The sequence below is a fragment of the Castor canadensis genome, chromosome 15, assembly GCF_047511655.1.
Source record: "Castor canadensis chromosome 15, mCasCan1.hap1v2, whole genome shotgun sequence".
Classification (NCBI taxonomy): Eukaryota; Metazoa; Chordata; class Mammalia; order Rodentia; family Castoridae; genus Castor; species Castor canadensis.
Window position 1 is genome coordinate 99,794,111 of NC_133400.1, and position 12,665 is coordinate 99,806,775.

The following is a 12,665-nucleotide window of genomic DNA, read 5'->3' on the forward strand; positions in this document are numbered from 1 at the left end:
GGCCTCTTGCACCAGGAGGAGTAAGTCTCTGTTCTTCACAGATTTCCCAGTCCTGGATACTTCATTCTTGCAGTACAAGGATAGCCTGTGAATTGTGTCTCAATAAAGACGTTAAAATTGAGATAATCTCTCCCTACTACTAATGTGTAAAAGTAACTCGTATTTATTCCCATTATGGGAAGCAAACCATTTGGGGGAAATGTGTTAAAATGGCCCATGTGTAAAAATACCAGAAAGCAGCACGACTGCAATGACTGTAGATGTGTGAATGTGAGTGTTTTCTATAAATGTGGACTTTGTGGCTTTGGCTATATCGGAATTCATCAAAAGGAGCATTTTCAGCATAACAGCACTGGGCAACATTGTTTTGCATGACTTTTTATGGTTTTAAATCCATTTTATAGCTTTTGTGCTGACACATTGAATCTCTAGCAAGCACTAACATAGTTGAACTTCAGTTCTAAATTTTTTGTCTAGGCTGTTATCATTTATTATTTCACAGAGTCAGACATCACAATTTTTTGTTTTGGGAGAATTTTCCCTTCCTACAGGCACAGAGCCATTATCAGCTGCTGCTGTTATTTCTCCCAATTCTAAAAACCATTACAGTGTAATTTACATTTCATTTTCATCTCTTCTCCACTTGGACTTGATGCAAAATGGAAGCAATTTAAAAGCAGTCAGTGAAAAACAGACCAGCAGGAAACCTCAGTTTTTGCCATGCCTCACCCAGTACACAGAGGCAGATTCATTCTTAAGCACTGGCCCTGCAGACTGACTCTCTCTTGGAAATGCTAATTCCATCTGAGTAGGAATGGGGTGAGGTTGTGAGGCCATGACAGAGATGGCTGCAAAAAGGTGCCCTGAGGCAGGAAGCACCAAGTGTCTGCTTAAGATCAGTGTCCCTCAGATCATAGCCCTTTCCTGTCCTGCTGGGCTGTGGTGCTGTGGACAGAACACACTGCCAGTCATTTTGAACTTGCCTTTTGGGACAGTTTGGGGATCACCTGTAAGGAAGAGTTTCCATAGATGCACAAGGCGGGTCGCACTCTGTGGAACTTCTTGGTCATTTTTTTTTCTAGATGATTTAGGTGAATCTAAATCTTTCCATGAAAATGTCAAGGAAGAGCTATAGATGTTTGCGGTTTCCAGGGTGTTGCCCCTAGAAGAACTGGGCGATCCTTGCTGTGAGGGAGAATTACCTTCAGAGGACCTTGTTTTAGAGCAAACCCCATAACTCATGTCTGGAACCCTTTTAACGCCATCTGCCCAGCCCTGCAGGTGCAAAGCAACAGGAAAAAGGCCTCAGCTGTGTGTCCCAGCCGGCTCTCCAGCACCACACACACGTGCACCTCTCCACCCCCAAAAGACTAAATTGGGGAGCACAGAGGAGGAGGTATCTGAAGTACATCTGAGTGTGTGGCTTGTCCACACTAGGGTGTGTGTGGGTGTGTGTGTCTCCATTTGTGTTACTTCTTAGTGTCCCTAGTATGTCTCCATAGTGTCACAGTCAGGCAGTACAGTTGCCATCAGACAGTTTCGTCCCCATCCCCCTTCACTCATATTTCATTCGGGATTGGCCTGGCCATCACTGCATTGCATGTTAAGAACACCATCTAATTAAGCCCTTCTGTACAACAGTGAAAACAGCTGTTTTTAAACTTGGTAGCTCCAGAACCACCTTTCCTCTCTTGGGCGTCCTCTCAGCTGCGATTCCTCTGAAGCATGGGCTGTCTGACATTAAGTCCAAGCAGGTGATTTTGTTGAGTGGAGGTTGGGATAAAGAGATGGGCTTCATCACCCGGTCTCCAAGCCAATGCCTGGCATTTTGGATTTTTCTTATGGAGCACTCCGTGTCTAAGTAGCAAGTTTTGTGTCAGCTAGTTACACCTACGTAACAAGTCACCGCAGGCATGAGTGAGGAAGAAGCATAGATGTCTTTAGTTCATGCATCCATAGACTTGGTCTCATTTTTGAATCAGGCCTTGGTCACCTGGAGGTGGCTGGCCAAGGTGGTCTCAGTGGGAAAGGTTTCTGTGGACTCCATGTCACCTCATTTTATAGCAGACCAGCCCAGACCTGTTAACATAGCAGCTGGACAGAGAACAGGATCACACAAGGCCTTTTTGGATCAAAGTCAGAACTGGAGATAATTCCAGCCAGAGTGAAAGAGGCGAGGACGGGCTCTTGGTAGAAAAGTTTGCCAAGTAACATGACAAGTGATATGAATTCAGAAAAGGCAAAATCACCCCCCCCACCATTTTCCAGGAACCTGGCCTAGTCTAAGGGGACTTTTCCAGAGGTCTTCCATCTTCAAGTTAACCCGGGACATTTTGGAGTCCATATGGCTTAGGGGTAAAGATGCAACATCTCTGAGTTCAGACTGCTGGGGACATGGGAGACAGAGGGTCTAGAGAGAGCCTGGAGGTAGCAATGCTGTCCCCACCACTCCTTCACCCCTTCTCAAAAACAATTTGTTCCTGCCTTCTGCAGAAAAGCTTCATTTCACTGTTGTAACACAATATTAATAATTTCCACTTAGGATGAGTAATTTCTCACTGGACTCTATTGACTGCATCCCATCAGCTTCATTTTATTTAAGTGTTAATTCTATGCGTACTCAGTCTTCATTCTTTGTTATTTTCAGAGCTTGATTGACTTAAAATGTTACAGTAAATATTGGCTGTTGAGGACAAAATTCAAGCCACCTATGTACTAGGTCCTGACTGAGTTCTCATCTTCCATCTGTTCAGGATCAGCAAAGCTTCTAAATTAGCGCTGCCAGATTTAGAAAACAAAACACAGACCAAATGTTGCATGGGAGGTACTAAAGACTCGCTAGTAATCTGCTGTTTGTCTGTCTGGGCATCCCGTACTGGATCTGGCATTCTCACTCTACACAAGAGGGACAGTCAGAAATGAGCAAAATGCACTGGGAAGACAGGACTGATCACAGAGCATGACAAGGTCACAATAAGAGTGGGTGGACAGAGCTGAACTTGCATCTTGTAATCCTATCATCCGAAGGAAGAACCATTTTGAAAAAAGGAAAACTCAGTGTCAGGGATTAGATGCTGGAAAGAGAGATCTTGGTGGCACTTTTGATTGCTTAATTTTTATCTGACTTGGGAAATTAGCACTTTCCAGATATTAAGTTACTGATGTATACAATTTATACTGGCAGACAATGTCAAAGCTGCAAGGGCACATTAGATATCCAAACCATGGCATTGATTTACACTACATTTAATCACAAAATCACATGTCCTCACAAAATCCTACAAGGTATTTTACATCCATTAATTCTGTGGTCAACACTGGGTCACTATGGCTCTATTTGAATGTCCTAGTGTTAATAGTTAAAGGACTCCCTCCAGCCTCCCCCCTAATGTCTGGTTTGGTCCTGTACGCATCCGAAAACATGGCTTCCAGGGACATTTCTGATCTGGCAGGCGAAGCTCCTCTACTTAGCGTTCCTCCACCATTTGTTCACGGGATGAGTATAATTTGCTGCTTACTCATTGCCAGCACTGAGAGGCTGGGGGCAGGTGGATTGGAGTTCTGTCCTCCTGGAACATGAAAAGTGAAAAGACAAACAATGATGCTTTTGTCAACTATGCATGCATACACCATGATGTCCTGTTAGGTTACATCACCTAGTGATGGCTATCATTGTTTCAGTTTGTGTGAACACTGTGACATTCGCACAATGACAAGACTGGCTAAGGATGGACTTTTCAGAATCAAACCCCATGGTTTAGCAGTGCATGATGTCATCTCTGCTATCAGCTTGGCTTTGGCCAACCTTACACGGGCGCCTCATATTGGTCTCTAGGCAGACATGATTTGCACACTACCACACTACTGTGCTTCTTGGTCTTATCTGACTGCGTTTGGAGCTTTTATTACTAATCTGGTAACTCACTGCTACTTTCAAGTTTAGTCCAAAAGAAGAAAGCGCGTGTCTGGAGGTAAAAAGGAAAAGTTCTCAAATCGAAGGTGAGGTAATCAAATTCAAGAACATTACCTTGGTTCTATTTTACAAAACAAATTACACAGCACAAATATGCATCCTTCGCCTCCGACATGTTGTCTAGAAATTGCCAGCTTTGAGGGTTTTGCAGTGTGAATTTTAAAGAGAGGCGCATTAAATACATCTCCAACTGAAAAGCAGACCTCAAGATTTCACGGAGAAAAGACCTATGAAAGAAGCTATTGAGGTATCTACATTATCAGTAAGAGGTCTTTGCAATGAAGATATCCTTTCCCTCCAGGCCAGTGTACTGAAATAGGAGCTGGCAGAAGTCATAAATTCAATGCAACCCTAATTAACCAGACTCACACTCTGGAATTCAGTTGGAAAAGTAGCATTTTTCTTTGCAATGGAAAAGAAGATATTGTACTATAGGTTTGACAGACATTAGTTAACATCAGGATCAGGTGCTATTCTAAGAGCTATCCCTGCCTGCACTGGTTTATTTTATCCTTCCAGAAACCTGTGCCTGAGAAACTATTACCACTCCATTTTGCAGGAGACAGAGAATCTTACAATGCAGAAAGATTGACCAGGATCCTACAACCAAATGTGACCAGGCCAGGATACAAACCTAGATGATGTAGGTCAAGAGCCAGATGTGGGATCCACGCTCCATCTGCATTTTGAATTGTCTCAGACTCTTTCTTCCAATAATAGTGGGATAGCTTGCATTATATTCTCCTGCTGTGAACAGTGTTGCAGACACTGAGATGAGGTACCCGAACAGCTGCTGGAAGATGCTGGCATGGGAAGAACAGCTTCCCCCAGGTGGTCCTCCAGGGCTGCACATCCTGTAACAGATGGAGCCAAAGCAGTCAGACCCACTTGTATAGACTGAGGAGTTGGGAGACAGAAATTATCAGAAAAAATCTTGGCTAGGAAAAAAATCTAAAGAAAGGGAGCCCTCCCTTCAAATCCTTGACTGACCCCCCCACCAGATGCACATCTGCAGGGTAAATAAAAGAATTCATTCTAGAAGGCTGAGATAGTCGAATAGCGATTTCTGGAGTCTGAGTTTGGGTTTGTGACCAGCCCAGATAAGGAGGGGGTGGAAAATATAGCTTGCATTTTGTTTGATGTCACAGGGTTTTACTTTAGGGTAGAACCTAAGATCACACTTTAGGACTAAGGTATTTGTCCCATCCTAGCAAGAAAGACAAGGGGAAATAGATCTAATAATAAGCCTAAACCCAACTCATACAAGAAGATCCCCCAGAGGTCAGGGGCCAGAGAGATCTGCGGTACATGCTGGAGACCTCAAGAGTGTTCCTGCCACTATCACAAACACCTGAGCTAATCAACTTACAGAGAGAAAAGGTTTACTTTGGCTCAGGGTTCTGAAGGCGTCAGTCCATGATGGATTGGCCCCGTTGCTTTCAGACCCTAGACAAAGTAGCGTGTCATAGCGGGAGCACATGGTGGAAGGGGTGCTTCCTTCCCTTATGGCCAGAGAGCAAAAGAGAAAAGGGGCTGGAGTCCCCTATTTCTTTCAAGGGTATACCCACCTCCACACACACACACACTGACTAGAAGACCTCACTAGGCTGCACCTCTTAACAATTCCACCACCTCCTGATAGCATCACTCTGGGGAGCAAGCCTTCGCCATACAGGCCTTGGGGGATGTTTGAGATCCAAACTACACAAAGTTTCCACAGTTCAAGGGTAGAAGGACCCAGAGAACAGCACCAAGACATGACACGTCTTCCCCGACCTGGACACCATCTGGGAGAGGAGTGTCAGAATTTGGAGAACCTAAACTTAATCGGATTGCGTTTAAAGCCTGGATCAGGCTGGGATGCAGCTCAGTGGTAAAGCACTTAACTAGTATAAGCGAGGCCCTGGGTTCCACCCCCAACAACAACAAAAAAAGCCTAGATTTTTTGAGTAATTGCCCAAAAGGGAATAGGTCCTCGAACAGGCAGAATTAGGTGGACTTCAGAGGTAAGAAGAGAGTCCCATCTTTATGCATCTAAGAATGTGTCATGTTTTACAGGAACCTCACCCCACAGCATTCTCACCAGCATCACTTCTAACCTATGACTGGGACAAACACCCACAGACATCCATAAGACCCAGCTTTTACTGAAAAGTTTCTCTTCAGCTAAGCAAAGTTGCCTTGCTCTGGAAATCTCTGCTCACTCATTAAACACTTTGTACTTGATGCATCACCACAGCCAAACACACCCGGATTCCCAAAGCTCTCCCAACTGTCTCTTGTAATGGAGTGTGACTGTTTTCCTTCTGTGGTTTCTTTGAATGCTAGACCTTCTCTTAAGAAGAACTGTGGACTCTCTAACCACAGACCAGAGGGCTGAGAATGTGGGCAGTGACAGGCTGCAGAGAGGTGACCGAGGGTGGAGGAGGGGCCTGTCCCAGCAGGATGACTTGTCCAGTAATAGGAAAGTGGAGAAGTCAAAGCCATACTCTCCACAAGCCAGGCTTTGTCCGGTGAAAAGGACTCTGCCTGGTGCTACCCTCACTGGACAGCCATCCCCAGCTCCTCTAGGGTCAGCTGGACAGCCATCCCCAGCTCCTCTAGGGTCAGCTGGACAGCCATCCCCAGCTCCTCTAGGGTCAGCAGAATGCCTTCCTCTGACTCTCTGTCCCATCCTCTGATGACATTATAGTATGGTGGCCCATTTGTTTCTTCCTAGTCCTCTGATAGGTGAGGGCTTTTTTGTTTATTGTTTGGTTGATTTGTTTGTTTTTAGTTTTCAGGATCTTGCTATGTAGTGCAGGCTAGCCTCAGCCTTTGAATTTTGGTCTGAAGGGTGCATTCTTTTAAGATAGAAATTTTTAGTTTGATAGCCTTACACATTGCACAAAATATAGTAAGACCTTCATAAGAAGAACTAAATAGGGAAAGGCAGAAAGGAAAGAAGGGAAGAAGAGAAAGAGGAAGGAAGAAAGGAGGGATGGGAGGAAGGAAGGGGAGAGAAAAGGAGGTGGAAGAAGACAAAAATAATCAAAGATGAAAGGTGACAGAGACCTGGCATTCTTTCCACGGGAAGCTGGGACCTCTGTGCAATAACCTTACCATGTTTTGCTCCTGCTCTTGCACTTGGCAAAGCTGAACATTTTCCTTCTTCTCTGTTCCTCCAGTGCACATTTCCAGCATAAAGGTCCTCTTGGCTCCACAGCGGTGGAGGTTAATACCTGCTGGGTGTCCGTGACCTTGGATGAGAAGGAGCTTCTCAGGTGATGCCAGCCATGGGCAGAGTGCAGCCGCAGGCAATCTGACCAGCTAAATATAGAGTGACACTTTCAGAAATGCAATCGTGGCTACTCTGAGAGTTGGAACAGACCTGCTGGTCACTGCCAAGGGCGAATGAGCAGCTTTTTCAAGACTATATGGGGATGTGAGGGCCTATATGGAACAGGAAGGTCATCCGTGACATTTCTGTGGATGATGGCCACAGCAGACTGTGTGCGTGCTGCTTTCTGGCATAATTTCCCTGCAGGTGGCCACACAAGTCTTTCTATAACTGTTCTGCAGGAGCCCTAGGAGCCAGAGTGGCCAACCTGGTTTTATAAACAAGGAACTGAAGGATGGGGACTTGTGTCACTGCCCTGGGCAGCACTGCTTATGCAGGCATCCTGAGAAAGAGGATATTTCTAAGTAGAGAAAGTGTAGCTGGGTGTGGTGCCTCACACCTGTGATCATAGCTACTCAGGAGACAGAGGTAGGAGGCCAAAAGAGAAAAGTTACAAAGACCCTATCTCCAACAACAAAGCCAATGGTGTTGCACGCCTGTGGTCCCAGCTACGCAGAGACCATAAGGAGAAAGATCATGGTGCAAGGCTGGCTCTGGCAAAATGCAAGAAACTATCTGAAAAATAACCAAAGCAAAAAAAAAAAAAAAAAGAGTTGGGGACATGACTCAAGTGGTAGAGCACCTGTCTAATGAGCATGAAGCCCTGAGTTCATAGCCCAGTACCACCAGAGAGAGAGAGAAAAGGGGTTACGGTGTCACAAGCTGATAGGGCATGTATTACCAGGGTTTGAACTCAGGGCCTCATGCTTGCTAGCAGGTGCTCTACCACTTGAGCCACCCCACCAGCTCTTTTTTTGTGTTGGGTATTTTAGAGACAGGGTCTTGCAAGTTATTTTCCCAGGCCAGCTTCGAACCGATATTTTCCTCATCTCTGCCTAACTAGGATTACAGGCGCGAGCCACCGGTGGCACCTAGCCAGATTGTTCTTAAGTGCATTAAATAACCTGGAAATCAGAAAGTGAACCCTTGTTGAAACTATTCTGGACAATGAAGTGCCACATAGTCTGGTCTGTTTAGGTGATGACAGAAAGTGAAAATCAATGGGGAGCCATTTCTCTACAGCGGGCAGCTTTCACCACCTGGCCTACCATGTGACTCCTACTCCAAGAGCTGGGGAAAGACAGTAGCTGAATCAAAGTCAAGGGGTCTCCCCAGAGGTCTCCATGGTGAGCTTGGCATGAGGATAAGGGAACAACTGATAGAGAATTGTATCAGACCCAAGCATCTTTACTAAGATGGATGATACTCGTTTGTCATCAAAATAAGTACAGACTCCGTGCTTCCGGAGTGTTTCTGTGGTACACAAAGAAGTTTGCACAGACATACTCTTGCTTCCTGAGACAACTGAGTCAGGGTGAGTTATGACAGGCAGGACTTCACTGTGGAATGCATTTTTTTATCTAATTGTGTAGTTTCAATCCACCTAATCACTCATGATCACAGTGACACTGGGCAGGGTGCTAACCCCTACGCCTCACCTGGGGAAAGGAGGTAATAATAACCTTGAGGTCAGTCTCAAAATTAAGAATGTTAGTTCATTAGAAGTGCTGGGGAACGTCCGGGGTCACAGTCAGTGGAGGACAAGTGCCGCTGCCCTGGGCACAGAGAACAGAGCACAAGCTACAGACCTCAATGATGGCACAGTTGTTCAGGTGGAACAGGCACAGGGAGAAAGTCTACTTTTTGCCTTCACCCATGCCCAGAGGCTCTGGCTAGCTTCCCAGAAAAGCCCTGGCCTCCCCCAGGCCAGCGTGGCCAGGTTCTGCAAGTTGTAGGTATACTGGACATTCTCAAGAAAATGTCCCTCTTTGTCACATGACTGGAACAGTTCACCCAAGGTACTGAACCATATGACGCGGTTCCTGCCTCCCAAAGAACTTCAAAGGGTAGGCGATAGACGAGTCAGAGGATGCACACTGGGGAGTGTTCAAGGACAACTGAATGCCCAGAGGGACAGGGCAGGTGCCAGCCAGGTTTCACACTAAGGACCAAGTGTTGAATGTGCAAGCAGTTTTCAGAAGCATATCCTGAGGGCTTCCTTGAGGCCTGAGGCTGCCTGACTGAGGCAGAGAGAGGAATCAGAGGGCCCTCAGGAGTTGCAGTGTGACTGTGGGAAGGAGCGCTGTGAGCAGATGGGCTGAGTGCCCCCCATCTCCTGCAGGAGGAAGCTGTTCATTGTCCTCAGCTCTGCCTTCCAGAGCAGGATGGGATCAAATGGTCCCTGCTAGCAGGGTGCTCCTTCTCGTTGGAACAGTGCCTGTTCCTAGGGGGGCAGGGCGGAATCCTGAACAGACTTACACGAGTGGGCCCACAGCACATCCCTCCATCTGATCAACAAATGCTTCCTCAGCAGGACTGCTCGAAAGTCCCTGCACAGGTGCTCAAGAGCTTTGGATTTTCTTTGGGCTGATATTGAACATCTAAAAATAGTCACCAATAAAGCCACAGCTGGCAGCCAAGCAGGTCTGCAGTGTCTTACGGAAGGACCCTCTTATTCCGTGGTGGTGATGCTGTCTTCAGGGAAAGGCTTCTTGGAAATGGCTCTTTGAGACACAGAGTTTCCACGTTATAGGCCAATTTACTTGGAAATAAATATGTACACTGAAGTCCAGTGAGCATCCTAGCAAGTGCTGGCTGACCCATGCATAGAGCCAGCAGTCGTGTTGAGCAGGCCACGTCTCCAGGCACATCTCTGAGGTTTATTGACCTGCTTTAGAGAAGAGGACCAGAGCAAAGAGAGGTCACTGAGATTGTCTAACAACTGTCCTCCCCCCCAGAGAGCACAGTGGTTCACGGAAATTAAGACACCATCTCCCCGTGCAACCAAGAGACTAGAGATTCTTCTTTTGGTTTGTAAGAGTTTTATTTCCCTCTAACTCCAAATGGACTGGGTCAGTGCCTGGCAGACATCCACCTCCTTCTTCTGCCAGTGACCTCCTCCCCGCTCTCTGCTGGACGCCAGGGGTGAATCCAGTGTGCTGGCCACTGTCTAGGATGCAGGGCACCGGCATGTTAACAGTTCAGGTGGGCCAGGGCTGAGCTGAGGAGATAAGAATGCAGCATTACATCAGAGCCAGGAACGACAGGCAGCTGGGTTTTTTGACTTGTTCAAAATGCACAGCTCAGGGAGCTGTTTGCTCTCCAAGGTCATCCCAAAACACTGTTCAATGCCAAGCACTCCTTCATGCAAAATGACCCTTAATCCAACCTTTTCCCACAAAACTGTTTAATCCCCCATTAGCAGCATTTATAGAGTACTTTTGGCATAGACTGTCTTACCAAATGTTGCAATAAATCATCATAAATGATGACAGGTAACAATTGCTGAGCATCTCTTATAGTCAGCTGAGGGTGGAGGTCAGCTGAGGGTGGAGGTGGGAGCGGGCAGCAGCACCGAGGTGCCTACAGTACTTGGATGTAGTTCTGTATCACAGCAGGGTCACACGGGTTCCTGCTAAAGAGAAATCTCTGGAGCTAAGATGATGGAGCGCCTGAAGTCGTGTCCGTGTCCTGACATAACTACCGAGGAATGGGGTGAAGTGGATCTGCCATGGGAGCCCTAATGAGCCAGTGCTGAACAGGCTCGTGATGCATGTTTATAAATCCCGTGACTACACCATATTACAGCGTTTCACAGCATGGCGTATACAATATGGCTGCCATTAGCGTGTACTGCCTGATGGCTTTGTCTTCTCTGCATTCTTTAGATTTGTTTTAGTAATTGGCTTAGTTACTCAGGCTGCTGTAACAAAGAAAATTCTTGCTCACAGTTCTGGAAGCTGGAAGTCCAAGATCAAGTCCAGCACACTCAGTGCCTGGTAAGGTCCTGGTTTCTGACTCATAAGTGGCCATCTTCTCACTGCATCTTCAGATGGCATAAGGGACAAGGGAGTTCACCACTGTCTGTTTTATTAGGAGACTAATCCCAAGGGCCTAGTCACCCACCACAGGCCCCACCTCTTGATCACTATTGGGGGTTAGAATTTCAACATGAATTTCATTCTAAAGCCTGACCCATGTCCACTGAGTTCTGAAAGGAAGCACCGTGTTTGGGGAGCCCCCACAGAGGAGGGAGGGCAGGCAGTGGAGGTGGTGCTTGTTTTAGGGAGATAGATGGCGATGAACCGTGTCCTGAAGCAGTGCTCCACGCCACCTGGTTAACAAGAAAGAACGGGTGGGTGAGGAGGAGCTGGATAACAAGGAAGCAGAGGAAAAGGATAGGGGCAGAGTTGGCGGTGTTCTTCCCACTATGTACTGGTTGGAGTTCTCCAAAGAAACAGCACCAACGGGCTGTGTAAGATCAGTAAGAGGAAATTTATTATCAGAGGCCTGAGAAGTCCATGAAGTGCTGTCTGCTAGGTGGAGCATGGGGATTCAGTGGAGGAACTCATCTGTCTGAGGACTGCAGGCAGAAGATGGATGCTCCAGCACAAGAAAAGACTGGGAGAATTCAGTCCCTCTGCTTTCTGTTTTAGGGAGGTCCGTGAAGGATCAGATGACACTCTGGCACTCTGGGGGAACGGCCTTTACTCAGATTCAATGCTCAAGTCTTCCAAAACACCTTCTCTGAAACATTAAGAAATAATGTTTAAGCAGCTGTCTTGACATCCCCTAAAGCCAGCTACCACAGTCGAGACCCAGCGTGGTGTGCATCAGGGCTCCCAGAGCCTGAGGACACTGTGTACCTGTGTCAGGTAAGTGACAACCCTTGTGGTCATTCTTTCTTGTCCAAGCCACCTGCTGGCTCTTCAGCTTCTATTGACATTAATACAAAAGATAATATTGTAAAGTTCTGTTGTTACATTGGAGCTGGAAACCAAGGACTCCACTGCCTTGGCACAGCTTAGAGTTTTAATCACTGTGTGGTCAGTGGCCACACCACCCTGACTGTTCTTGATTTCCTCAGATTCTTAATCACTATGTGGAAAGCCACCCACTCAACTCACAATGGACTATTACACTGTAACCAGAGTCCTAGGCCAGAGGCCCAACTCTGGAAGAACCAATGAACCAGGTCTGGGCAGTGGTCCCAAGAGGCCAGCTGAAGAGATGAATGGTAGTGAAGACAGGAAAGGAATTTAATCTCCATGCGGCCACACTGGGGAGAAAAGCAGCTGTTTAGTGACTGACAGAAAGTCTGTCTCCCGAGGGCTAACAACGCTGGGGCCGAGGGTCAGGCGCTTTCATAGCTGGCGATCTTTGTTGGGCCATGGTCTGATTGATCATTAACTCGGGATCAATCAGGAGGAGATTTGTCCAGAGACAAGAAAGTCGATATGCCCGAGGGGTAGCTTTGACTCCTGTCATGAGACATTTATCCACTCGATCTGTTATTCCCGGAATCCAGTGTGA

The 12,665-nt window shown here is 46.7% G+C and overlaps 1 long non-coding RNA gene across 1 annotated transcript; it reads right to left on the reverse strand.

Annotated features, from left to right (window-relative positions):
- Nucleotides 1-2,985: 2,985 nt before the first annotated feature.
- On the reverse strand, nucleotides 2,986-7,347 carry LOC141417318 (uncharacterized). The gene is made up of 3 exons (XR_012441842.1): nucleotides 7,076-7,347; nucleotides 4,608-4,827; nucleotides 2,986-3,569 (listed from the first exon to the last, which is right to left on the reverse strand). It is a non-coding gene; the product is annotated as an uncharacterized lncRNA (long non-coding RNA).
- Between the last annotated feature and the right edge of the window lie 5,318 nt (nucleotides 7,348-12,665).